The 26,412-nt window shown below is 38.5% G+C and overlaps 1 protein-coding gene and 1 pseudogene across 4 annotated transcripts in view; both read left to right on the top strand.

Moving 5' to 3' along the window:
• The window catches only part of PLXDC2 (plexin domain containing 2), a 389,290-nt gene that overhangs the window by 227,909 nt on the left and 134,969 nt on the right, over positions 1–26,412 (top strand). The window lies entirely within an intron of this gene.
• LOC117019100 (heat shock cognate 71 kDa protein-like) lies at positions 4,713–6,356 on the top strand (annotated as a pseudogene).

The raw sequence follows: 26,412 nt of genomic DNA on the forward strand, positions 1-26,412 counted from the left end.
AGTATCTTGGTGATTAGTAGAGTATTGGGTGCAGTGAGGAAGGCGGGTGGGTGAAGATGAGACAGTGGCAAAAGATATGAGCAGAAAGTAGGTTAAAGATAGAATCACTAAAAATCCCTCTGGGTTCTACTGAGGAATACGGATATCATCTGGCACACAATCTAATGCCACTGGATTTTTATAAGCAGAGGGGTTTTGAGATGTGTCATGTTTTGGATAGATAATTTTGGTGGAAATGTAGAGCAAATTGGGACAGGGTGATACTTAAAGCAGAGAGTACCAGAAACTTCTGCATTGGCCGAAGGGAAGTTCGGGGAGATTAGTTGACTTATAAAAAAGATTGCATGGTCAAGTAAGTTTGTACAGTATTCGGTTAAACACAAAAACATTCATCTCCTCTAAGATTTTTCAATATTTACGACGCTCATATTCATTGAAATTCACAAGGGAGATATGGTATGCAGTTTTTCCCAAATTAATTTGTCAGCTGGACTCTTTTTTTTTCTTCCCCCAGGACCATCTTGCAGAGCCAGTATACTCTGGAATATTTGGCAAATGCTGATGTAGGAAAAGTGTTAGCTTGAATGAAAGGAGGGCACTGTGTGATATTTCCAAGGCCTTTCCACTCTGTTTCTTGTCCTAATGAGGATCTATCTTACTTGTAGGCAGCCAATCCCTCTATCCACATTTCAATTTGATTAAACAATTTTTGCATGTATCCCTTCCTCTTTTTTTTTTTTTTTTTTTAAATCAGGGCTAGAGAAATCACTTGTGGATAGCTAACAATCTTACCATGGAAGGAAATAAAATTCTATGGGAAAATTGGGGTGAAAAGAAATTTAAAAAAAAAGAAAAAAGAAAACAAAGGATAAGAGAAGGGAAGGGAGGATAGGAGAGAGGAGAGGGGAAAGGAAGGGACCCAGGAGAGGGAAGAGAAGGGAGAACCTGGAGGGGAAGAAGAAGGGAGAGGAAGAGATTAAGAAAATAGGTAAATAAAAGGAAAGAGGAGAGAGTCACCAGTATTTAAATAGTTGGCAGAAGAAAACAGAGTGGAGAAAACAGTCAGGGGTCAAGTGAAAGGGAAGAGGGAAGACAGTACTCAGACTTTAACGGAAGAGAGAGTTTCATGACAAACAGAGCATGATGTAAAATGGAAACAAACAGGAGAAATCTTCATGCCATGAAAACTCCAGCTTACATCCTATAAGAATTATTCACCTATAAGGCTAAGTGATTGTTTCAGATGTTTGCTTACTGAGATTCTTTTTCTAACCTTGAAACTTGAAAGTTCATGCACACTTATAAATACATGTATTGGGGAAGGGAGTCAGGACAAATGGTTAATTGATGAATACAAAAGCATTAGAAGGATTTGCCAAACACTATGCTCCCTTCCAGGTAGGATCTGAATATTTGTTTCATACATGAAGGAAAAGCAAAATGAATTCCCTTCTTAGATTTACCCGAATGAGATTTTTAGAAGAACACTTCTGCAGGTTTTCCATTTGGCTGGTTTTCAGACCTATCTAGTCATTTCATTTCTATCTGGTAATCTGCAGATTGCTCTCGAGTTGAGCCTTGGGAATAGAGTTCTGATGGGCCCACTGAGCGAGATCAGTGCTTTGAATTGATCCAGGCGCACTTGTCTCCCATGAATAAGTAATTTATAGTTGAGAGAGCATATTTCACACAGCCAAAGTTAAGTGACGTCTTATTTCACCAAGAAATAGGTCATTTGAATAAGGAGACACTGAGAGTATGCTTAAGGTAATTACATGGAGCAGGTGGTCTTCACAGCTAGTGCTGACTTTGATGAACGAGAGATCATAGTCTGAAAATAGCCCACGTCATGTTGAGTTCTGGAGGGAAAAAAGGAAAAATTTAATAACTGGCTTTGAAGTGAATACCGATATTCTGTCATTCCTCACTTCTTGTCCATGGTAGATTAAAGATACTTTTAATGTTTTAACCTTGTTTCTGTAGGAAAATATAGAGCAGTTCCCGTTCTCCATTTCTTTAATTTATTCCTTAAAAACTTGCCCCAATTATACCTTTTGGATTTAGCACGAATCTGTTTTTACTCATAAATTTATTTTTTCCGAACTTAAGTTCACGAATGAGTAGAAAATGCTGACTCTAAAGCCAAAGTGTCAGTAATATATCCTGTGTAGCCAAATCCAATTTTGAAATGCCCAGGCAATTTCTATGGAAGTCAGTAGAGATTGATTATCGATGACTATGGATCGTGTAAAGACTTGTTCAAATTTGAAGTAGCTGAAAATATATTATTTCCTTGAAATGGAAACACAGGAAGAGTTAATTTTTTGTTTTACAAATTATTTCATTCTTAAAATAATACTTTTCTAAAAATAATATGACTTTAAAAGTACTATTATATGAGGTTGGACAATTAAGTTCCCAAACTCATCCTAGAAAAAGTGCTATATACCTCATTACTGAATGTCACTATGGTCACCTTCGAAGTACTCCCCTTGGGAAGCTATGCACTGACACTAGTGCCTAGTCCACCCTTCAATGCAATTTTGGAACTCTTTTTCTGGAATGGCCATCAGAGCTGTCCTCGTATTACCCTTGATGTCCTGAATGTCTTCAAAATGTCTCCTTTCAATATTTCCTTTATCCTCAGGTAAAGAAAGAAGTCATTGGGAAGCAGATCAAGTGAGTAGGGAGGGTGTTCCAACACAGTAATTTGTTTACTGGCTAAAAATTCCCTCACAGACAGTGCCGTGTGAGCTGGTGCATTGTGGTGATGCAAGAGCCATGAATTGTTGGCAAAAAGTTCAGGTCGTCTAACTTTTTTACGCAGCCTTTTCAGCACTTCCAAATAATAAACCTGGTTACCTGTTTGTCCAGTTGGTACAAATTCATAATGAATAATCCCTCTGATATCAAAAAGCTTAGCAACAACTTTGTGAACTTAGTTGTCCGACCTCGTATTACTTAGTCTCTCTCTATATAGTCTCTGTGGCAGACATAAAATGTCAGTTTCCTATCTGTATTAGTTTCCTTCGACTGCTCTAACAAATTACCATCAATTGGGAGGCTTAAAATAACAGAAGTTTATTCTTTCAGTTTCGGAAGCCGAAAGTCAGAAATTGCTATCACTAGGCCAAAATCAGTGTTGGTGCTGTAGGCTCTAGAGGGGAAAGTGTTATTTGCTTCTTTGCCTCTTCAGTTTGAATTCCTGGGCTTGTGACCACATTACTCCAGTCTTCAAGGCCACTATCTTCGAAGCCCTCTCTGCTCTATCTCCACATCATTTCCACATGGCGTGTGTGTGTGTGTGTGTGTGTGTGTGTGTGTGTGTGTGTGCGTGTGTCTAATCTTCTGGTACCTCCTTGTTATAAGGATGCATGTGATTGCATTTCGGGCCCACTCAGATAATTCAGAATGATCTCCCCACCACAAGATCCTTAACCCCTAGGGTTCTACGAAGACCCTTTTGTCAGATAAGGTAACATTCAAATGTTCCAGAGATTAGAATCTGGATATCTTTGGGAGGCAGGGCCTTTTTCAGCCTCTGACAGTACTCAGTACACATTTCTATTTTCTTTCCTGCTAAAAGAATCCTGATTTCGTTCAAGATGGCATTGTTCCCATAGCATGTAGGCACTGACTTAGGTTGAATCTAAACCAATTATGTCTCCACATGCTGTGCAGCTTAGGGATGGCCCTATAACCCAGTCCTGGCAAATAAGATGTAAGAAAAAATTGGTTTGCAATGTTAGTTTTTACAAAGGATCTCCAGTAAAGATACAAAATGCAACAGTCATGATAAACACTATTTCTGGTCTTATTTTCCACCTTGAACTCAGATGTGATTCCTTGTTACTGAGGAACGAGTTGTGATCATGGGGCAAAAAAACCTATAAAAGGAAAAAAGTGGCAAAACTAAAGATGAAAAAATTGAAGGCACTTCATTATTAAGCAACTGACACAATGCCAACAACTGCTCATTCCAGACTTCTTGATATGTAAAAATGTAAAAAGAAAAAGTACAATAAAGTAAATTAATATTTGTTTAAGCCACTGTTAGTCAGATTGTCAGTGACTGCAGCCCAAAGCATTCCCAACTGATACATTCCAAAATATTTGGAAAATATAGTTGACCCTTGCAAAGCGCAGGGGTTTCGGGTACCAACCCCCCATATAGTCTAAAATCCACGTGTAACTTTTCACTACCCAACTACTACTGTGTTTCCCTGAAAATAAGACGTAGCCTGACAGTCAGCCCTAATGCGTCTTTTGGAACAAAAATTAATATAAGACCCAGTCTTACATTATATTATATAAGACCCAGTCTTATAGTAAAATAAGACCCAGGATTATATTATATTATATTATATTATATTATATTATATTATATTATATCCGGCCTTATAGTAAAATAAGACCGGGTCTTATATTAATTTTTGCTCCAAAAGACACATTAGCGCTGATTGTCCAGCTAGGTCTTATTTTCGGGGAAATATGGTAATTGCCTACGGTTGACCAGTAGTAGCCTTACTGATGACATTGATGGTCAATTAACACATATTTTATATGTTATACATATTATATACTGTATTCTTACAAGTAAGTGAGCTAGAGAAAAGAAAATGTTAGCAAGACAATTATAAGGAAGGGCTCACTGAATGCAGGGACAGCTGTCGGGATCTCTCTTCTTAAGTCGCACCTACACTCAAGCAACCATGCCCGTGAGACCTGCAGTTGGCATTGATCTCAGCATCACCTACTCTTGTGGGGGTGTCTTCCAGCAAGGAAAAGTGGAAGTAATTGCCAGTGATCAGGGAAACCAAACCACCCCAAGTTATATCGCCTTTACCGCTATCGCAAGATTGATCAGTGATGTTGCAAAGAATCAAGTTGCAATGAACCCCACCAACAGTTTTTGATGCCAAACACTTGATTGGACGTAGATCTGATGATGCTGTTGTTCAATCTGATATGAAGCATTGGCCTTTCACGGTGGTGAATGATGCTGGCAGGCCCAAGGTCCAAGTAGAATACAAGGGAGAGACAAAAAGTTCTTATCCAGAAGAAGTGTCATCTATGGTTTTGACAAAGATGAAGGAAATGTCAGACGCCTACCTTGGGAAGACTGCGACCAATGCTGTTGTCACAATGCTTACTTCAGTGACTCTCAGCATCAGGCTTCCAAAGATGCTGGAACCACTGCTGGTCTCATTGTGCTTAGAATCATCAATGAGCCAACTGCTGCTGCCATTGCTTATGGCTTAAACAGAAAATACCCTGGCCAGTATTAATATTAAATCGACTTCTCTACTTCTATCACCTGTGCCCTATTTGAAGAACTGAGGGCTGACCTTTTCCGTGGCACTCTGGACCTTGTAGAGAAAGCCCTTAAGGATGCCAAGCTTGACAAGTCCCAGATCCGTGATATTGTCCTGGTGGGTGGTGCTAGTCGTATCCCCAAGATTCAGAAACTTCTACAGGACTTCTTCAGTGAAAAAGAGTTGAATAAGAGCATCAACCCTGATGAGGCTGTTGGTTATGGTGCAGCTGTCCAGGCAGCCATCGTATGTGGGAGACAAATCTGAAAATGTTCCAGATTTGCTGCTCTTGGATGTCACTCCTCTTTCCCTCGACATTGAAACTGCTGGTGGAGTTACGACTGACTACCCTCATCAAGCGCAAGACTACCATTCCCACCATGCAGGCACAGACCTGCACTACCTGCTCTGACCGCCAGCTGGGTGCACTCATTCAGGTTTATGAAGGTGAGCGGGCTGTGGCCAAGGGCAACAACCTGCTTGGCAAGTTCAACCTCACAGGCACGCCTCCTGCACCACGTGGTGCTCCTCAGATTGAAGTCACTTTTGATATCGATGCCAATGGCATCCTCACTGTCTCCGTATAAAAGTACAGGAAAGGAGAACAAGATTACCATCACTAAAGACAGGGTCCTCTGAGAACACGGAAGACATGGAGCGCATGGTCCAGGAAACTGAGAAGCACAAAGCTGAAGATGCGAAGCAGAGAGACAAGGTGTCTTCCAAAAATTCACTTGAATCCTATGCATTCAACATGGAAGCAACTGTTGAAGATGAAAAATGTCAAGGCCAGATCAATGATGATGACAAACAGAAGATTCTTGACAAGTGCAATAAAATCTTCAACTGGCTTGATGAGAATCAGGCTGCACAGAAGGAAGAATTTGAACATCATTAGAAAGAGCTGGCAACCCCATCATTACCACGCTGTACCAGAGTGCAGGAGGTGTACCAGGAGGGATGCCTGGGGGCTTCCCTCATGGTGGAGCCCCTCCTTTTGGTGGTGCCTCTTCTGGGCCAATCACCAAAGAGGTCGATTAAGCCAACCTTGGGCATAGATTTAGCATTGTTCCACAGAAAATATGGAATGACCCAAATTTGTAGCAAATTCCATGGCAGTTATAAAATGGAGCTGCTATGTAATAAATAACTGGGCATTCTTGACACTGAATGTGAAATTTGTGCACAGGGAAAGGAAATAACGATGCACTTTATAAGTACGGTATTGTAAACTGGAAAATGTGGTGACTTAAATAACACTACTTAAAATTGGCATCATAACAACACCAAAAAAATCACAAGGAAGGAAAATACATTTACACTATTTATTGAAAAAATCCACATATAAGTGGACCCGTACAGGTCAGACCCATGTTGTTTAAGGGTCAACTGTGCTGAAGAGCATGAAAAAGAAAAAAAAAATCACGATTAATACCAGCACCCAGAAATGATCACTGTTAACGTTTTGTAGTATATTCTTCTAGCATACAAAAGGGATCTTGCTATGCATACTATTTTAGAAATTGTTCTTTATGGTCTAATTATGTTACAACTATTCTCTCATGTCATTAATATTAATTTGCAAAACTAACATGTACATGGTGGTCCATCATTTTGATAAACTATAACTAAATAATCTTTCCTGAAAATTTATTTTAAAATTAAGAACCGAATATTTTAAGTACTTTCATTTCCAGTCTATTCCCTATAGACCCTCAAAAGAATATTTCAAAGTTTGTTTTTCAATATTGTTGTTATTATTTAGTGTTTCTTTGTTTAGCGAAAAACTGTATGATGATGGGCCATAAATAGCAAAACAAGAAAAAAAAAGTGCTAAGTTGTTTGAATGAAGGCCTTTGAGCCCTAAGAAAATTTTGTCATTTTCATAGCATTCGCTCTCACTTGAAGAGATCCGATGGGAAAGTTCTGGGAGGATGAAATCTAATTAGGGTTGACTGAGGGAGTGATTATGTTGCTATGGAGATTTTAATTATGTTCGATAGGAATCATATCATTTGTTTTACTATTTTGTGTTAGCTATACCTTCTCTATTATATTTCTTTTAATAAAAATTGCTTTTGTATAACAGGTAACAACATATTTGTGATGTCATAAGCCTTATAATATAAAATCAACATATAATATTACTGCAAAAGAAAAATATTAATAAAACATTTCTTATTATCACTTGTTCAGAAAACGACTTAATTGAAAACAAGTTATGAGTCTAACAAATTGATATTAACAAGTTATTCTCTCCTTTCTTCCCCTTTCTGGAAATTGGTACACAAGAGGGGCACAATGAGTAAGGAAATCTCATTCTGGTAAATGCTGACTATCCATGGAAATAGTCCCAATTGTGGAAAACCATAGTAGCGGAGTATGGAATGGAAGAAACTGTTGAAGGATTTCTGGTTAAACCAGTGATTCACACAGAGAAATCTGATACTGTTCTTTCTCACTGAGACTAAGATACCAAATGTCTAGGCTGCATGTAAGAGTTTGTAATGAAGTTTCTATAAATTTGTAATTCCACTTGTGTTTCTATTTGTAATTCTGTGTGTGTGTGTGTGTGTGTGTGTACACACACATATGTGGGGGAGGTGTGATAGTGAAAGAGAATAGTAGGTTTCCATAGCAACATAACAGAAAATCCATAACATGGAGGTAATTTGATAGCAGCAATTTCTTCCTCCTAGGTAAAGTGTGGAAGTACAATAAATATTGTGTAGTTATCAGCCAAGGGCAGATATTTTGTGTGATTCAGAAGACACTTATTTAATTCAGAGTTGAGTATAACTCAGTGGCTCAGGATGTCTTATTCCTGTTGCTCTTCCCCCACCCCAACTTCCTTCTCTTTGGCTTTCATGCACTTCATACTCCCAAATAGTGAAAAATTTGTTTGCACTCTTTAGTTACTATACTATTTCTCCTTTTAGTCTACTAAAAAAAAAAAAAAAGTGTTTATATCTTTGATTGATGCCTTCATTGAAAAATCCTTAAGGTTCTTCCTCTGCTTTCTAGGCTTATCATTACTAAAACTGAACTGCTAAAGCCCTGCTCAACACCTCGACAGATCTAATGGCAGTTGACCGATCTTCATTTTCCTTGATCTCTTTATAGCTTTAGGCTCTGCTGATTGTTGTGAACCATGTTCTTCCCTTGGACTCTGGTAATAACAATATCTTGGTTTCTACCAACCTTTCTAAGAGATCCTTCTCTGTCTTGTTTCAGTAACTGCTGTGTGCATAAACATGCTCCAAGATGTGACTCTGAGCGTCTCCTCTTTTATTTTTCTATTTCAGAAGTTTTCAGTACCCTTGTACCCAAATCTGCAATCTACATTCCATATTATTATTACACCTAAATATTAGCTAACATCTGTTTATTATTTTGGCTCTGATAACTCAACATTTCATAAAATGTGGTACATTTAGATAATTATCATCACATCTCAAGAGTGATTAAACACTGTCCCCCAACTTTCCTATTTCTCTTGGAAGCATAGTCCTTATCCCAAGATATGGTCACTATTTATTCCCACTATCCTTTTACCCATAAATGTAATCACTTATTGGTATTAAATGGGCCATATACATTAAATGGGCCTGTTCCATGGCCATCAATGGAAGATTTCTAGATATATTTTGAAGGTAATGCTGAGAATATTTGTTGATAAATTGGTAAGGGGTATGAGAAAAGGAGAAAAGCCAAGGGTGATGTTAAGGATTTTGGCTTGTGCGACTGAGTGAGGTAGGTAGGTCACTGGGGAAGAACAAGATAGGGATGGGCGGGATTCCGTTTTCAGCATGTTAAGTTTGAGATTCCTATAAAACATTCGAATGGAAATATTAAATAAGCAGTTAAGATATCTGAGTCCAGAGTTCAGAGAAGTGGGGGTCAGAGATATAAATTTAGGAGTGATCAGTTGGACAGGTTGAGCATCCCCGGGGACTGGGTATAGGTAGACAGGGAAGGGGTCTTAGGCTCAGCCCTGGCGCACACCAGTGCCCACAAGGCAAGATGGAGGGAGCATGCTTTGAAAAAGCAGCTAACAGGGTGGGAAGAAAACCAAGAGAGGAGTGTCATCGAAGACATTGAAAACAGTTTCAAGGAAAGGATAATTAACAGTGTGGAATGCTACTGAGAGTATGGTGAGGACTGAAAAGTCACCATCAGGGCCAGGTTATCCGTCACCTACAGGTGACACAGTGGCTAGGGCCCACGACACTTATAGGGACCCACAAAGTGTCTTAATTTTCATTTCTTTTAGAATCAGAATTTAAAAAAAATGAATACAGTAGTAATGAATATATTAGGTTGGTGCAAAAGTAATTGCACCTTTTAAACTACAATTACTTTTGCACCAACCTAATGTAATAATGAACCTAGCCTAGATTATATTTGTCTTTATAATAGGTGAGTCATAAATTATAATTTTTAATTATTTTTTTAATGAAAGGAAGGACCTGGGAAGGTCTTAACGTGGCCCCGCTGAGCATTAGCTAGACATGGGCATCGCTGCTCCCCTTGGTAAGAACAGCTTTGAAGGAGTCCTGGCAACACAAACTTGGTAGGTGTGTGTTCGGGAAAGAGTTGGAGAGGAAATGAATGTGGAGACAGGAGACAGCATTTCAAACAAACCTTTAAAAGAGTTTTGTACAGGGGTGCAGAGAAATAGGATCACAGCGGGAAGAGATGTAGAGCCTAAGGGAGTTTTTGTTTCATTTTATGTGATGTTGAGCCAAAGGACGGACATGAGTGTGTGTGTGTGTGTGTGTGTGTGTGTGTGTGTGTGTCTGGGAAAACTGGGACGACGTATCTTTTAGAAGATATAATTGAAGGAACAGAGTCGTTCAGGGTAGAAGGGCGTGGGATTGTCCCAGTGGGAGGACTTGACCTTCCATGGGAGCCGCTCTCCCTTCTTCAGCAGGGAAATGAAAGGTCAAGTCGTCAGCTGAGAGTGAGGAGGTCTGAGAGTGTGTGGGAGACTGGAGGAGGGGACAAAAGACGCAATAGTCACTTTTATGCTGAGAGAATGGATTATCAAGGGAAATGTAATAGGATTACTGAGGGGAGAATGTGAGAAAATTGAAAATGTGAACAGCAGTAGTTATCTCTGGATAGTAGAATCATTTTTTTTTTTTTTTTGTATTTTGCTTTTTTATAATTTTTCTTTTCAGAGTTTTCACATTAAGGTACTTTTGCCACTGTAAAAAGCTATTAAAAATAATAATAGAAAAAAATGAATAGCCTTCCTACCCCTTATATCTTGGTTCCTATTTTCTATAGGATTTTTTTTCTGAAGCAATTCCAGCTCCTTGTTAAAATTTTCCTAAGACTTAATCTCCAGTGTAGGATGGTATTCTGTTGTATGTGTTGTTATATTATTTTAACTGCTGTCTGTATGAATATATTGTTTTCCTAATGAATTTACCACTTCTTTACTGCCAGAGACTAGGGCCCATATAGGTACTTCTTGGTTTTAATGCATTAGTGTACACAGATATCTTCGATGTCAATCTTCTTTGTGGACACGTGGGTTTTCTCTCACCTTCTCTTTTACTGTGGCAGAGCGTGCTCTCTCCTTGCAGCCCACGTAATCCTCACTTTGTCCTTAATCAGACACATCACTTTAGCCCCTTTCTTCCAAACACACCTCAGTTTTGTTGAGGCCATGAGGTCTGTGCTTGTGGAACAGAACTTGAGAAGTGTGAACAAGGAGGAGGTGAGAGAAAACTGCCACTCTCCTGTTCTCACTCTCATTCCTTACCTCCTCCCCGACAGTGCTCTTTTAAGGTGACCTGGTAATAGGTGGGTAATAGGAAAGAATAGGACTTAATCTCCTGTGTCAAAAATCACTTCCCAGTGCAGATGACAACGGGTGATAAATTGTTCTGGAGTTCAGAGAGAGAACCCAGACGTATCCCCAGGGGAGACCAAACTATGGAAGAGCTTGTCTGAGAAAGATGATAATTCGTTAGAGAGAAGGGTCTTCAGAGGGAATTGATGAGAGTATAAAGCCAGGTGATGTTTTTCCTCCCTCCCCATAGACTCCACCTGGAGAAGCCTGAGGGGGAAAGCCGTCAAGTGGCTTGCCACGGGATCCAGGAGAAAGGGCAGAACTGACACGTGGCAATTATACACGTTTCCGTTGTTCAATAGATGGCAGGAAAGATAGCCTGACACCCTCACCTGCTGGAGCGATGTGCATCCAGCAGAAAATAATCGATGTACTTACCACCGAGAGTTGGATGTGGGGAGGTGGATAAGTGGCAGAGGACATCGACCTGACAGTGCATCACTTGAGTCCCAAGGGCAGTCTGAGAGAACCACGGTAGAGGGTGGCGGTGTCTGAAGAATCTGTAAATTCACCCTCTGGATTTTGACATATGCCGTGACGTTGTGTTTGTCTAACACCCAAGAGAGAGATCCAAGGAGCAGTAGCTAATTATTAAAAGACTTCTTTTTTTTTCATTTAAGGAGTCAAGGAGCCAAAGAGAGGGTGGGAGTAAAAGGACAGACCACCCCTCTGTGTCCTTGAACCCTAGGTCCAGTCTAAACCCGTAGGAGTAGAGATTACCTTTAAACTGGCTTTCAATCCGGTGAGGTAGACATCTTCATTTCTTAGTCCTGAACTCTAATGCCTAAAAAATGATACTGTTCATTAATGCCTGTGATGACATGAAATGTTCCTGAGATGTCATCAAAGGTAAGGGAAGAAACCCAAGGGAGAATTTCAAGGCTCTGGTAGGAAACAAAATAAAGCTGTGTTCTCTGGGGTCAGCCTGTTTATTCAGCTAACGAATAGTGAAACCAGTAACGATGGTGACAGGAAGAGTATTCACAGTAGGGGTGTAGCAGCAGTGGTAACAGCGGTGACAGACCATTCATAGCGTGCCAACCAGGTGCCAGTCGTGCTATCAGGGGCGTCGGGCGTATTAACTTGAATCCTTACTGCAAACCAGCAATGGAGTTGTTCTATCTCCAGATAAGCATAGGAGGAAACTGAGGTCCTTGTGGGTCACACAGGCAGGCAATAAAAAACTAGAGAAAGGAAGCATAATAAAATTGGAAGAGGAAGGGAATGCATTTTCAGAAGTCATCTCTCTTCCTTTCTGCAATCTTGCCAACCTTCTCACTGTCATTACAGCTTCCAGTCATGTTCATTCCGGGCTCTCGGTGGCACCACTAGTGCTCCTCCAGCTGCCTGAACTTTGGGAGTAAGGTTATCCTTCTGTTCCCCTTCGGCTTCCAGCAGCCTTTTATTGGTATATGGTGAAATAGTATTTGTTTCTACACTGTTGCTTCTTCCTTTTGTTCCAGAAATGTTACATAGGCAATAAATATTTGTGCTCCATTTATCGATATCCTGTTTTTGGACTGGCCTACAGACAGGACCACAGTGTGTAACGTCATTACCACAGGAAAATCTATTCTGAGTCTCAGGTCAGATAGTTCGCAAGTAGTCTCAACACTGTCGACCTGAAATGAATATTAGGATAAACATGATTATCCACAATAATGGTAGGAAGCAATGAAATATTAAAAATGAAATGAAATATTTGTTCTTTAGTCTCAAATGCATTGTGCAATTTAGTGCATGTGTTCTCCAAACAACGGGCAGGGAAGGGTGAGGGGACCTAGAAGGGTGTTGAGTGACAGGGGAAAGCCAGTCTGTGATAATTCACCAAGGGGATTCCAATGAATAAAGATAAGACTGCCGTCTTTTCTACCCCTTTCTCTTTCTGACATCCCTGAGCAAGTCGGGGAAATACGGAACATGACTGTGGATAGTCTCCGGTGAAGTCGAACAAGCAGATCTCCTGACAGCCCATTCTTTATCTGTCCAGTTGGCTTGGCTGTCGCCATGGTTGGAATCTCACCAAGTATCATTAAGAACCTTCTGATGGAGCCCCACGCCCTGTGCGGTCATGGCGTTTAGAGGCAGATTCGGTTCTAATCACTGACCTGCTCTTTAGTGATGTGACCTGGAGCATCATTTACTTAATCTCCATCGATTGATTTGCTCTTTTCAAAATTAGGCTATTAAATTACGCAACTGATAAATTAAACCCTGGGAAAATATGCTTATTTATAATGTAGTGTTGGCCTTGAGTAGTTTAAAATATTCATCAATTCCACAAAGACTTATTGAGTACTTATTTTGTATCAGACACTATACTCTACATCAGGGACACAGGGGTAACTAAGGCATAATTCCTGCCTTTAAGGAGTCAGAAGAAAGTTATGTTCAGAGATTGGGCGATTCACTTCCGTGGTAGCGAGAGCTTCCTTCAGTTTTACTTTTTGCAAAATTCATTTGTGAGTTGAAGACTCCACTTCTACACACACTTGACCTCTGGCCATGTCGAGCATATCACTCATAGGTTAAATCAGAAGAAAATAGGAGGTCTCCAAGTGGCCAGGGTAATTGCTGTCATGAAGCGTGTTGATTTTCTTCCATCGTGAGGTGGAGGACAACGGGAAGGACTCATGTCAGGAGCCAGGCCACAAAGGTTGATCCCGGCCTTGGGAGGATTTGGACTCTGTTGTAAGAGCCTTGGGAGGCCGCACAGGGGCTGACGCAGTGCAGTGGAGTCTGTCGTAACTGGGTTGATGTTTGAAAGGTAACTCTGGCTGACACAGCCCATCCCAAGGGTCTCCTACCTATGGCCACAGCGCTAGAATGTGCATTGTGATGTTCCTTAGGGACTACTTGCTCCTCTCTGCCCTGCTTCACCAAGCCCCTTGCTGGCACTGTGGAGGTGCATTGTGTGTGGGGGAAGGAGTAGGTGTGGGAGAATAGAGGTGGAGAGACCACTTGGAAACTTTACATGGAGTTGCCCATCTCTTCACATTTGCTGTGCCCCAGCAATGGTGATCTCCTTTCAGTTTCTCAAAGGAGCCATGTTCCTTACCATCTCAGGGCCACTCGTAACCTGTTTTCTCTGCCTGGAACCCTCCTACATCATCCCATCCTGAACTCCTAAGCATGCGTCAACTCTTGGCTGTTCAGGACACTCACCTCACTGCCCTATGCTGAATACTGTGTGTGTGTGTGTGTGTGTGTGTGTCTGTGTGTGTCTCTGTGTGTGTGTGTGTGTGTTTGTGATGTGCTGTATGCTCTTTACTATATTCTATATACCATATACTATAAACTGTATGTGTACTATATAGGTGCAATCTGGATGATATATACTATACACTATATACTGTATACTGCATTCTTGTTTTTCCTTCATAGCATAGCATTTACACTATTCCTTAGTATATATTCACGTTTCTGGTTATTTGTTTAAATATATTTTTTCCTAATAAAAAATATTTACCAGGTTAGACATCATGCCTGTATTGTTTCCCATTATATACCTAGTTCCTCCATAAATATCCCTCAAAGGTTGAATGATGAATGATGATCTTCTGAAGGAAAGGTGTATGGATTGATGGAAAATTCGGGAAGGAAATAGCTTGGGCAAAACTATAAAGGCAGAAATAAGCATCTAATAGGTGACATCTAAACTCCTGTTTTGCTTTTTTGTTTTCCATTTTAATCAATTATAAGATTAAATCAAACATTAGGAGACATTATCCTAAGAATAGTGATTTGCAATGACTGGCCTTCCTCCACTGTCACAGGCAAGTTTCTGAGATGGTTCTGGGAAAATTATTATGCAAAGGTGACTTTCAAAAGTCTTTCTGATGAACAGACAACAATGCAGAAAAGCACTCACTCGGTTTACAGTATTTTGAGTATTAGAGTTTATTGAGTTTAAAGTATTTTGGCTTTTGCTGTTTGGATTCATATCTTCAGAATAAAAATTATTTCAACACATATTTACCTCTTAGAAGTAAGGATGTATATATTTATCTTACAGAAAATAGTTTCATAAACAAATATGAACCAAAAAAAAGGAAAATTCAACAAATTAATCTAGAAGATTATCTTTAATGATTCTTTTAGATTAATCTTTGCCCTAGGCTTTATAAAGAGTTCCAGATACAAGTTAAATATTTTGCAATTCTCCCTAGCAGACTTCTTGAGTTCCTGTTCTCTGCCTGTGTATCTTTCTTAGAATTTGAAATATTGGAAACAAATCTTCAGTACATCCTTAGAAATTCACTGAAGAAACACTTCATCTTCCAACTGCTTCTACTATTTGCTCAAAGAATGTAATTCACAATCTTGTTTCATAATCAAGGGGAGGACATAATTCAGGGTCTAGGTGAATCTTTTCAGGACAAAAGTTGATTGTTAAACAATATGTACTGGTCCATCTTTCTCATAATGGACACATAACATTGTGTTACTCATAAACATGGAATGGACAGTCAGTCAGTAGAGCAGGTCACCATTAGCAGTGACTGTTCCTGGATCCTTCTGCCCTGCCTTTCTCATTCTACTGTGGTATTTCTCACATTGAGTCTGTAAGGCTTAGAGATAGCAATTTTTAAAATACTGGATCTCTGCTCAAATAAGTTTAGGGATTGCCACATACTAAATTTCCTTCTTAGAAATTTACATTAGATTTAAAACCTTAAGGCATACTACAATTTTTAGGAAATATTATCCTAAACTGAACTAGTAAAGCATTTGGGGAAAAAAAAAAAAAAAAAAACAAGGAGTGGAAAACAGATATAATAGCAGTCCTATGTTTCTACCATCCTCTCTTCAATGCCCTATGCACAGTAGATACTGAATAGATATTATGTGAGGGAGAGGCACTTAAGAAGAAAATTTGGTTATGGTAGGTCAAGGGAAATCATATAATGGCAAAAGAGGACTCACATCAGTAAGTCAGTATTTAAAAAGGATAGGTATAGGCTATTATCAGTATTAAAACTGGAATAAATCTCATCATCTCCTTTTTTAAATAGAGGGTATGTCATTTTGGTGTCTTTCCAAATTACCATTTGTCCTCAATCTTCTGATCTTTTTGCCTTTAGAACCTTACTAGTATATGACTTACCCTAATTTTTTATTTCTTATTTTATTATTTTTGAATCACTGTATTGAGATATTATTGATACACCAAAAGCTATAGATAGTTAATGTATACAGCTTGATGAGTTTGGAGATAAATATTTACTCATGAAACTATCACCCTAATCAAGGCTATGAAGAAATCCATCTCCTCCTAAAGTTTCCTTCCACCTGATTGATTGATTGATTGATTTTTCTTTTGTGGTAAGAGCACTTAACATAATATCTACCCTCCTAACAAAATTTTAAATGTACAATATAGTATTTTAAACTATAAGGGCCTGTGTTTTACAATAGATCTCCAGAACCTTTTTAAAAAGAATTATTCAATGGATATGAAATTCGTAGTGGATGCAAAGTTCAGATCACAAGTGGATTAAAGAAAATAAACAGCTGAGGATTTTTAAAAAGATTTTGTAGTGCAATCAAGAGAAAGTGACATGGACTAAGGATTTTTTTGTGTATGTTTATGTATAAAATAAGGGATGAAAAACTCCGATCACAGCTGAGATAACAAATGTCTTGATCATTTTTCTGTACGAGAAAAAGAAAAAAACTTGAACCTTTCCTAATCCTGTGACAAAAGATTGCCTAGTTAAAAAAAAAAAAAAATGAGAAGGAATCCCATCCATTATAATTTGAAACATTAACCCATACCTCAGTGACGTTACACTATTTATATTTCCTTGATTTTATGAACTAGCATATCACATTTCCTCAAATTTCTGCTTACAGCAGTTAGTATTATGATATGTATTCATCCTCCTCTTTCTAGGATGTATTTAGCAATAGCCATTGAGTTTTGGGTATTGTCTCAATGACAGAATATGTCATCATTTTTATAATGCATTATTTTTATTAGGTACCACGTCACTGCTGTGAGAGGGTATTACTGTCATGTAGTGGTTTTAAATGTTTCCATACACATTGGCAACTTGAACGTATTAGATATTGTTACTCTTTGAGTGAAAAAGCAGCTTTTCTCTCAGGCTGATAAATTATTTTTCCAGTGATACAGTGAAAACATTAAAAACTCATTATACTGGAGTCTTTATTCTTCTTGCATGTTCTGCCCCAGTGTTTGTAAGCTTAGCTCTAAAGAATTAGATCAGTTTGATTATGTTGTCTAAGAAAATATCTTCTTGTCTGTAGGTTTCTCACTGATGATTGTAATCGGTAATTTTCTATTTGAAAATAGTCTTTTTCATTTCTTCTTTCAGATGGGAAATAATTATAAGATCATCTCAGTGGAAAATATTTCAATGTATTTTTTTAAATACTACTATCATTATGAAATGATCCATAGAGTAATAAATCTTTAGCATTGGAAAGACCTTTAACTAGTCAATGTAATTCCAAAAAATGGAAAGTAACCTCCCAGAAGGCAGGACCCTCTCCATCTTTTCAGTGCTGTATCCAGCCTCCAAAACAGCATCTGGCCTGAGTCTGCCTTTGGATTGATAAATGGAAGACTAAATGACATGTGTAAAGCAGTTTTCTTTTCTAAGCATTCATAGAGATGTACGTGTAGTAAATGCTGAGTCTGAGTCTTTCCCTCTTAGAAGGGAGATTTATATGTGTAGCAAAAGAAACAAGAACTATATATAGTCCATGTATGCCATGGAAAGGTTGAAAAATGACATGAAAGTTCAAAGGAATGCAAGACATATGCCTGGCAGGATGGAGATTGCTCAGGAAGAAGTATTGGAGATAGAGCTAAAGAAGAAGGTGTGACTTTGGCAGGTGTAGTTTATGCAGCAGAAGGGCTCTCCAGGAAGAGGAAATAGAAATGAGAACAAACAGAAAGGAACTGAAAAACAGTGAAGGGTAGAAGAGCTGACCTTGCCTACCCTGGGGAGAAAACTGGGTAGATTAGTGAGTGCTGGGTCAAGGTGGTCAGTAAATGACAGACCATGCCACTTAGAACTCTTTTATTATCACCTTTCACAAAATATTAGTTCTTTCTCCTGTGATCTTTCTCAAAAGCGATAACAGGGAACAGCCTGATCAGAAAGTTTCCTTCTGTTCATTTACCTCATTGATAGCATGTATAGTGTAGACGCCTCCTCTTTTGAAATCATCGCTTCTTTAGTTTTCTGTGGCGCCATCTTTCCTGTCTCATCATCTCCCCTCCCAAATCTTGCTCCTTGTTTCATCAGTCTTTCCAGTTTTGCAGGATCTACATTTTAAGGTTGGCTTTGTGTTTTCTTTTGTTTGGTTCTGTTTTGTTTTGTTTCCTTTGTGATTAGCTGTGCTACTTTCCCCCCCATAGATTCTGTTTAAACCATCCCTTGCTTTCCATTTTCACTGCCAACAGTTAGGTCCTATGTCACCTCACACCTGAAATATTACAATCACTTCGGGTTCCTCACTGAGCTCCTTGTCTACTGGCACTCCCTCACCAGGGTGTATAATTCTACAAAAGTAAATTAAAATGTGTTTTCATTACTCTCCTGCTTAGTTACCCAATAGAAGTCAGCCAACATTTATAGAGAACCTATTATGTGCTACACAGAGCAGTGGGCAGAGGGGGTTACACTGACAAATACATTCCCTACTCTCCAGTTTAATGTGGGTGATAGACTTGTAAACCTAAGTTATACGCCATGGAATAAGTAATAAAATGCCTTAAAATGCCTTCTATCATTTTCTAGTACTTGCACATAAGCTTATTTATTTTAACATTGATGATAAATTCCTCACGCCATTTTAAAATAAATCCATTACTCTATTTACTTAAAAAAACTGAATTATTTCTTTACCTACACTGGTAACTAATGTTATAATGTTTTATAATTTGAAAGATAAGTACATTTTTTATTCATTGTTAGATTTTCAAAAGCCATTGTGTTGGGATCCAAAGAAAATATTTCACTTGAACCATACATGTTCTCCAAGTAAAATATACACATTTATAAACTAACATTTGGTTTAATTTACTTCAAAAGCTAAACCAAAAATGTCAATGTGAAGTGTTTGTTTTGTCAATAAACATTGCAAAGAATCACTCTGTAATCATTGCAGGAAAGACATATTTACTTCATTTTAAACCCAGTTAAGAATGACCAAATTTTGGTGTTATCAGCTAAAATTGACTGTTAAAACTATAAGATGTTTATGTAAGCCCAGGGTAACCACAAAGAAAATACCTATAGAAGACACATAAAAGAAAAAGAGGAGTCAAAGCATATCATTACAAAAAAAATCAGTGAAATACAAAGAAAGACAACAAGAGAGGAAAATAAGGATAAAGGAACTATGAAAAAGATAGAAAATAACTCTCAATAATTACTTTAAATGTAAACGGATTAGCCTTTATAATCAAAATACTTAGTGCTAAATGGATTAAAAACAACAGCAACAACAAGATTCAACTGTCTGCCCTCTACAAGAAACTCACTTTAGATTTAAGGACATGCATAGGCTCAAAATGAAGGGATGGAAGAAGATACTCCATGCAAATGGTAATCAAAACAGAGCAGGACTAGCTATACTTACATCAGACAAAATAGACTTCTGATTTAAGTATAGCCTGTCACAAGAGACAAAAAATAATATACATTGATGAAAGAATCAATTCATCAGGAAGATAAAATAATTATAAATACATGTACAACCAACATCAGAGCCCATATATATGTAAATCAAACAGAGACAAACTGAAGGGGGACATAGAGAGGAATACAATAATAGCAAGGGGTGTCAATATTCCACTTTCAATAATGGATACAACATCCAGACAGAAAATCAATAAGGAAAAAGTGACTTGAATAACAATATAAACTAACTGAACCTAAGAGACATATACAGAACATTCCATCCAACAGCCCCAGAATACACATTCTCCTCAAGTGCACGTGGAACATTCTCCAGGATAGATTACATGTTGGACCACAAAACAAGTCTTAACAAATTTTAGAAGACTGAAATCATATCAAGCATCTTTTCTGACCACAATGGTATGAAATTAGAAGTTAATAGCTGAAGAAAAACTGAAAAATTCACACGTATATGGAGGTTAAACATTCCTGATCATCCAGTAGGTCAATGAAGTGTTCTTACACAATTAAAACAAACAAACAAAAAAAAACGGAATGAATGACCACATTTTTTGTAAACTTTGCATGAAATCCTGAAGTGCCAATCTCACGGTTACCCTTTCTCATAATAAAATTAGTTTCCCCACAGGATAATTATTCTGAGAAGAATTTGGTATCCAGAAAGTTCACAGATCCTAACGTACACCTTCAAATATTTTCTAACTCTCCTTGGCAACATTTTGATTATCACTTAAATGTTATTTGATGGTGTCTTACTGAGTCAGTTACTGAACAAAATGGAGATATAAACTAAATTGTTCACTTATGAAAATAAAAAGGTTCTAATTCCCCTTTTAGTATTCACTCACTGCCTTGACTCACTTTGGATTTTAAATTGCTACTTCTCCTTGTAGTCTTTAAAAAAAAAAATCATGAGCACGTTTTATTTGTCACGGTGAAAAGTCTGAATTGTATACAGATTCTTGGGCTGGGGGCTCACCTCCGTCAGCTCGTTCAACTTTAACACCTGCCCCAGCCCCAGTTGCTTTTCCAGAACTGCTACCTTCACTGTGAAGCTCCATGAGTTTTCCCAATTAAAACCTGGGTTTCTTCAGTATTTTGACTTTTCTAACAAAGACATCATGGAGCAGATAAATAGATTGGCAGGCCTTTTCTATGTCTTTTCCAGTGCTGTCTGGAATTAATATATTTAGCACTTCTTTCAAGTCATTTGGCTGCACCTCTTGTGTCATGATTTCTATGACCTTCTTTCGGATTTGGCGGACTTGTTCATGCTGAGCATAAGAGGTCTTCTGAATCTGATTGTTGCATGTTTTAGTAAAACCAGCACAGAATAGATGAAACAAATAACCATCAGTAGTCTTGACATCAACACAAGCTTTAATCATGGTCTACCATTGTTTGACCATGGAGCACATTTGTCATGAGTAAGATCCATGCCGTGGAAATTAGACAGTTTTTCCCTGAACGTCCTCAGTTGTTAGCTTGAATTTTCTAAATGCAACTTCATCTTTCTGAAGATCAGCTAGGCTCACTTCAAAACTGCCAGACCATCAGACACAATTTTGGTTCCTTGAGTTCTCATGACTAGTGTTTCTCAATATTTCTTATATTGAACATAGCTGGTGCTTTCACATCATACCAATCTTTCTTAGAAAATGGGTCAACCACTTTTTTTCTTGGCTCTCTTCTTGCCTCCTGCCATGGTACTGCTCAGGAAGCCAAAAGGTCTTCTTCGTATTGTCTTTATTACTCTTTTCCTGACAAAGAACTCCTCCCCTGCATTTCTACTCCATGTTTTTCTCTTCATTATCCCCTGCTTCCATGGGAGAATATCCAGTGGGGATCTTAGTGACCTTTTTTTACTCTTTTAGACTCTCATATTTGTTTATCTGAATCAGGTTAAGAACCCTCAGGAGAAGACTTCTGTCAGAGTATATTTGTAACATTTATACAGTTGTGTTTTATAGATTTTCAAGTATAATATTTTTATTACTTTGTATTTGTTTAATGTTATGTCAATATGTATGCTCCTTTAGTTCATTCCAAGAAAGGTCCGTGTCAAAGTTGGAAAGAAAATCTTTATCCTGGAATATATTTGTTGTATCTCCTTCTGTAGTACTTCTGAAATACTAATAGTGCAAACATTGTCAGCAGGGAAATAAATGCATTTGTCATATAAAGTCCATACGTATGGTTTTCTTTAGACCACAGAAGATGACATGTCAAAGTAGAATTAGTGACCCTCGAAGTGTGTTTGTTGTCATTGTTTTGTTTTGTTTTGTTTTTTTAGTTCCTTAAAGAGTAGTTTATCTATGTGTGTCTATGCATCCTCTCCTTATTTGGGGAAGAGATACATATCCAGTTTTAGGGTTAAATTAGAAGGTAATCCCTCCTGTTTGTAGGCCTTGAAATGGTGCTTATCCTTTGAAGGAATCTGATTGTGCCAGATACCCACTGTTCCCAAGGGTGGAATGCAAAGACAACTGACTCAACAGGGAAGTTCAGTGAAAGAAAACCACCATATGACCACTTTTGTTGTGATACCTAAGGTTGCATATGAGTGACAGAAATTGTGTTAGACTGCTTGCACACTTTTATTCTGAAACTAGCCTAGGTTTAATTTTTTCTCCACAAGTTTTCTCCTCTTAGTAGATGGCACCATAGTCTTCCATTTTACTCCTTCTTCAGCATGCTCCCACCCTGTATCTAATGAACCATCTGAACGTTGATTCTACTTCTGAAAAACCCGGTGATGTTTCTACCTCTGATCGCCTCACTCCTAGTTTTAAGCCCGTTCCACCTTTCCATGGATTATTGAAATAGACAGTAAACTGTTCACCCTACTTCAAGTATGATTCCTCCTTACTCATTGTCTATGTTCTGCCTGAATACACTGAAATTTTGTTTGAAATATATCAGCTGTATAAAAAATAGATAATATGGAAACCACTGTGTACCCAGTACCCAGATTGTGCGGATGGGGTAGAAGTAGACCCAGCTGAATTTTGATGTGTACCCTTTTTCATGTGTTCTTCACGCTTCTGCTCTAGAAATAAACACTCTTTTGAATGTGGTGCTTATCAGAATGCTCTAATGTCAGCACCGATCTGGTGTAGTTACGTCTCTGTTTCAATGTGTTCCCATTGCCTTTGGAAAAAAAAAAAAAGAAAAATCCCCAGACCTTTGCCATGGCTGCCATGGGTTCCCACAGTCTGATCCCGGACTGTTGCCCTCAAGCCTCATAACACGCCATCCTCGCTGAAGCTCAGAGAATGTCTTTTTCCGTCCTCTAACTTTGATACCGAGTGCAATTTCTCAAACATACTAAGCACTCAATTAGATGAGTTCATGAATGATGGCCAGACACTGTGTTGAGACACAAACATGGAAAGTTACAGTTTCTGTTCCTCTAGAATCTGTTACCAGTGCTAAGAGAGAGGAACAGGCCAGGGGATAGATGTGAAAATAAACAACTGTAACTCAGTGTGATAAGATCTATAACAGAAGTAGGATGAGCATAGGGATGGAACACCCAAGGGTGTAATCAGATCTTCTGGGGTTGCAGAGGAAAACAAGGCTTCACAGAAGAGGAAATGTTTCACTGAAGCTTGAAAGATGAATAGGATTTTTCAGAAAGAGGAAAGGGTGTTTCAGGCAGAAAAAGCAGCATGTGCAAATTCGTAAAGCCCATGGAACCCATGGCAATGTCAGAGGAGCTGAAGCACAAGGTACATGTGGAGAAGAGGTAGGAGACAGCATTGAAGAGCCAGACAGTGACCACGCAGACCAGAGAAGGCTTTGTATCTCAGCCATATCATTTGGAAAGTCAGCCCGTCTCATTCTTGATGAATGAACTGACCCACCTATCTTTAAAAGCTTATCTAATAAGAAGATAAAACAAATCCACAATGCAATTTATTTTCCACTTTCTCCTCAAATGTAGGTGTTTCTGGGATGGCTAGATTCTAACTGAAATTTTGTATAACTTTTTGTAAAGTCATTGAGCAGCAGCCTTACAGCAGAAGGCCCCACATGTCACTCCAGCAACCGTAACCCACACGTGCAGGGTGACTGTGTTGTAGCGTCACGTCTTCAGAAACCTCCCGCATGGTGGAGCCCGCAGAGGATGGGAAGGGCCACCTGAGGGGCTGTAGTGAGCCGTGTTTACATGATTTCTACCTCCACCTCTGATAGGATGGTACAAGCTTAGTGGGGGACCTGTGCTGACCCTCTACCCAAGGTCAGCCGTGGCTAGATGTTCACTGGGGTGATTGCAGCCCCTTTCTGGTAATAACTGCAGAGAACCCCTTCTTTCAGCTTGGAGCGGCATCTTCCTCAGTAACATGTAAATACTCCTGAGAGGGGATAACAGGTAAAGATTATGTACCATTCATACTCTAGTACATAACACACATCAGTTTTTTTTCCTGACAGAAGGCTTAAACCGGAAGTCGAGAGCTAATGATCATTAAGTACCTGAGTAGGGATTCTGAAAATGGCAATGCATGAAAAAGGAAATGTTGAATCCTGAACTATGAACCCTTATAAATGTCTGTGTCTCCCCATGTCTTCCATAACCCAAATGTGTGGGTAATTTTTATTTCAAGGGGTAATAATTTAGTCCTGGCGTCTGACTGTATATAGGCTAGCCCTGGCTTCATTGAGCTTTGGGCACATGTGTGAGGTGTGCCGTTACGTCACCAAGGCCAGACTCGACGCACAGCCTCCTGGACTGCTGCACTCATGCACTGAACAGAAACTGCAGGTGAATGTCCGGGGACAGAGATCCGCCCAGCATGGCGAAACGTTTCATTCCCTGCCTTAGCAGACGTAAAGTGAAGTTAAAAAAAGAAAATTGTCTCTTCAGTTCTGATTAGTCTGAACCAGTTCCACAGAAGAGCATTTGCGATGCCAGCTCTTGATGCTCTTCCACAAAAGATAACCTATTAGAAAAGCAGGTTAGGAATTACAGTGCAGCTTCCATGCCTTCCCATGGTCCACTTGGAGAAGGGCTTCTTTTCAACCTAGGAAGATGATAGCTTTGCCCCCTGAGCCTTTTAACGTATATAAATGTAAAGGTGTTGAAAAAATAAGTCTAACAATCTCTCATTTTCCCTGAGAGGCAATAAAAGGTTGCAGCTTCACTTGGAAGGTCTTTTGCTACTGATTGTAGCAGTTAACTAGGAGGGGCGTCACAGTCCTCATTCAGTCTCTGGGATTGCCCCAGAGTTGTGGTTTTATTGCTTGCCTTTTGTGTGCTATGAACCCCTTTCTCCTGCTCCCAGTTAAGTATTGTTCTGGCCAAAGGCACAGTAAATAGTGAAGTAAATGAGCCACTTTTGCCAATAACATTCCCTACTACTGCTTGCTTGGATAATAAGATGTTAAGGTTTAATTGAAGTAAAAATGTTGCAAAGGATATGGAAGAAATAACATCTTTAATGAAGTAGCAAGAGAGGCCAAGTGTTCAGATATATACGGGTTGATGAAATTTACCTATTTCTCTCTAAGGTATGTATGAATTTCCTAGAAGTAAGAAGAAATAGAAAGGAGAAATAAGTAATTGTTATTCTTCAACAGAGACAGTTGATCTAAATATTTTTTTCAGTCTTATAAAATATTTTTGTGATAGTTGTTTTAGTTAGATTCTGAATTGTATTTCCATCATGCTCTACAGATTTCAATTTATAATTTATATATATATATGTATGTGTATATATATATATATATGTATATGTATATTTAACATAATAATTTATTGTTTCTCCATTAAAACAATATACAACATATAACCAGTGGAAAAGAAATAAAAGATACAATGATTGGAAAGAAAAAATATTTGCTTTATTTTCAAATGATATGATTGTCAACATACAAAAGCCTCCCAAAATGTACAGACTGGTTATTAGAATTAGTTTGAGAGTGGAGCCAGATTGCTGAATATAAAATCAATGTACAAAGTCAACTGTGTTTCTGAATGCCACCACAAGCTGTAGGAAACTATAATTGAAAATAAAGTTTTCAACAATAATAGCTTCAAAAAAGACTAAGTAAATTGAAATGTCTAAAAATGATGTGCAAGATGTTTTTGAGAAAATTAATTTTAAAATAGTGAAAGATATCTAAGAACACATAAAATTATATACCAGGTTCATGGGTGGGGAGACCCAAAATCAAAAGGGGTGGATTCCTCCCAAACTGACTTACAATTTCAATGGAAAGTCAGTCAAAATCTAACATGATTATTTAATTTAATTTATTTTATTTTGCACGTGTGTGTGTGTGTGTGTGTGTGTGTGTGTGTATCTTGACAAATTAAACCCAAAATATGCATGGAAGAGCAAAGGACCAGGGATGGTCACTGATTCTTAAAAGAAAAGACAGATAGTTGATGGACCCTTGATTTACTAGGTATGAACACATAGTAATAACATATTGTGGCATTCACAAAAGGATAAACAAACTGGCCAGTGCATCAGTGCATTAGATAGAAATTCCAGGAGGAGTCAGATAGATTTATGAAAATTAGTCTTATGATTAAATTGATATT

Source organism: Rhinolophus ferrumequinum (assembly GCF_004115265.2).
Source record: "Rhinolophus ferrumequinum isolate MPI-CBG mRhiFer1 chromosome 5 unlocalized genomic scaffold, mRhiFer1_v1.p scaffold_110_arrow_ctg1, whole genome shotgun sequence".
Classification (NCBI taxonomy): domain Eukaryota; kingdom Metazoa; phylum Chordata; class Mammalia; order Chiroptera; family Rhinolophidae; genus Rhinolophus; species Rhinolophus ferrumequinum.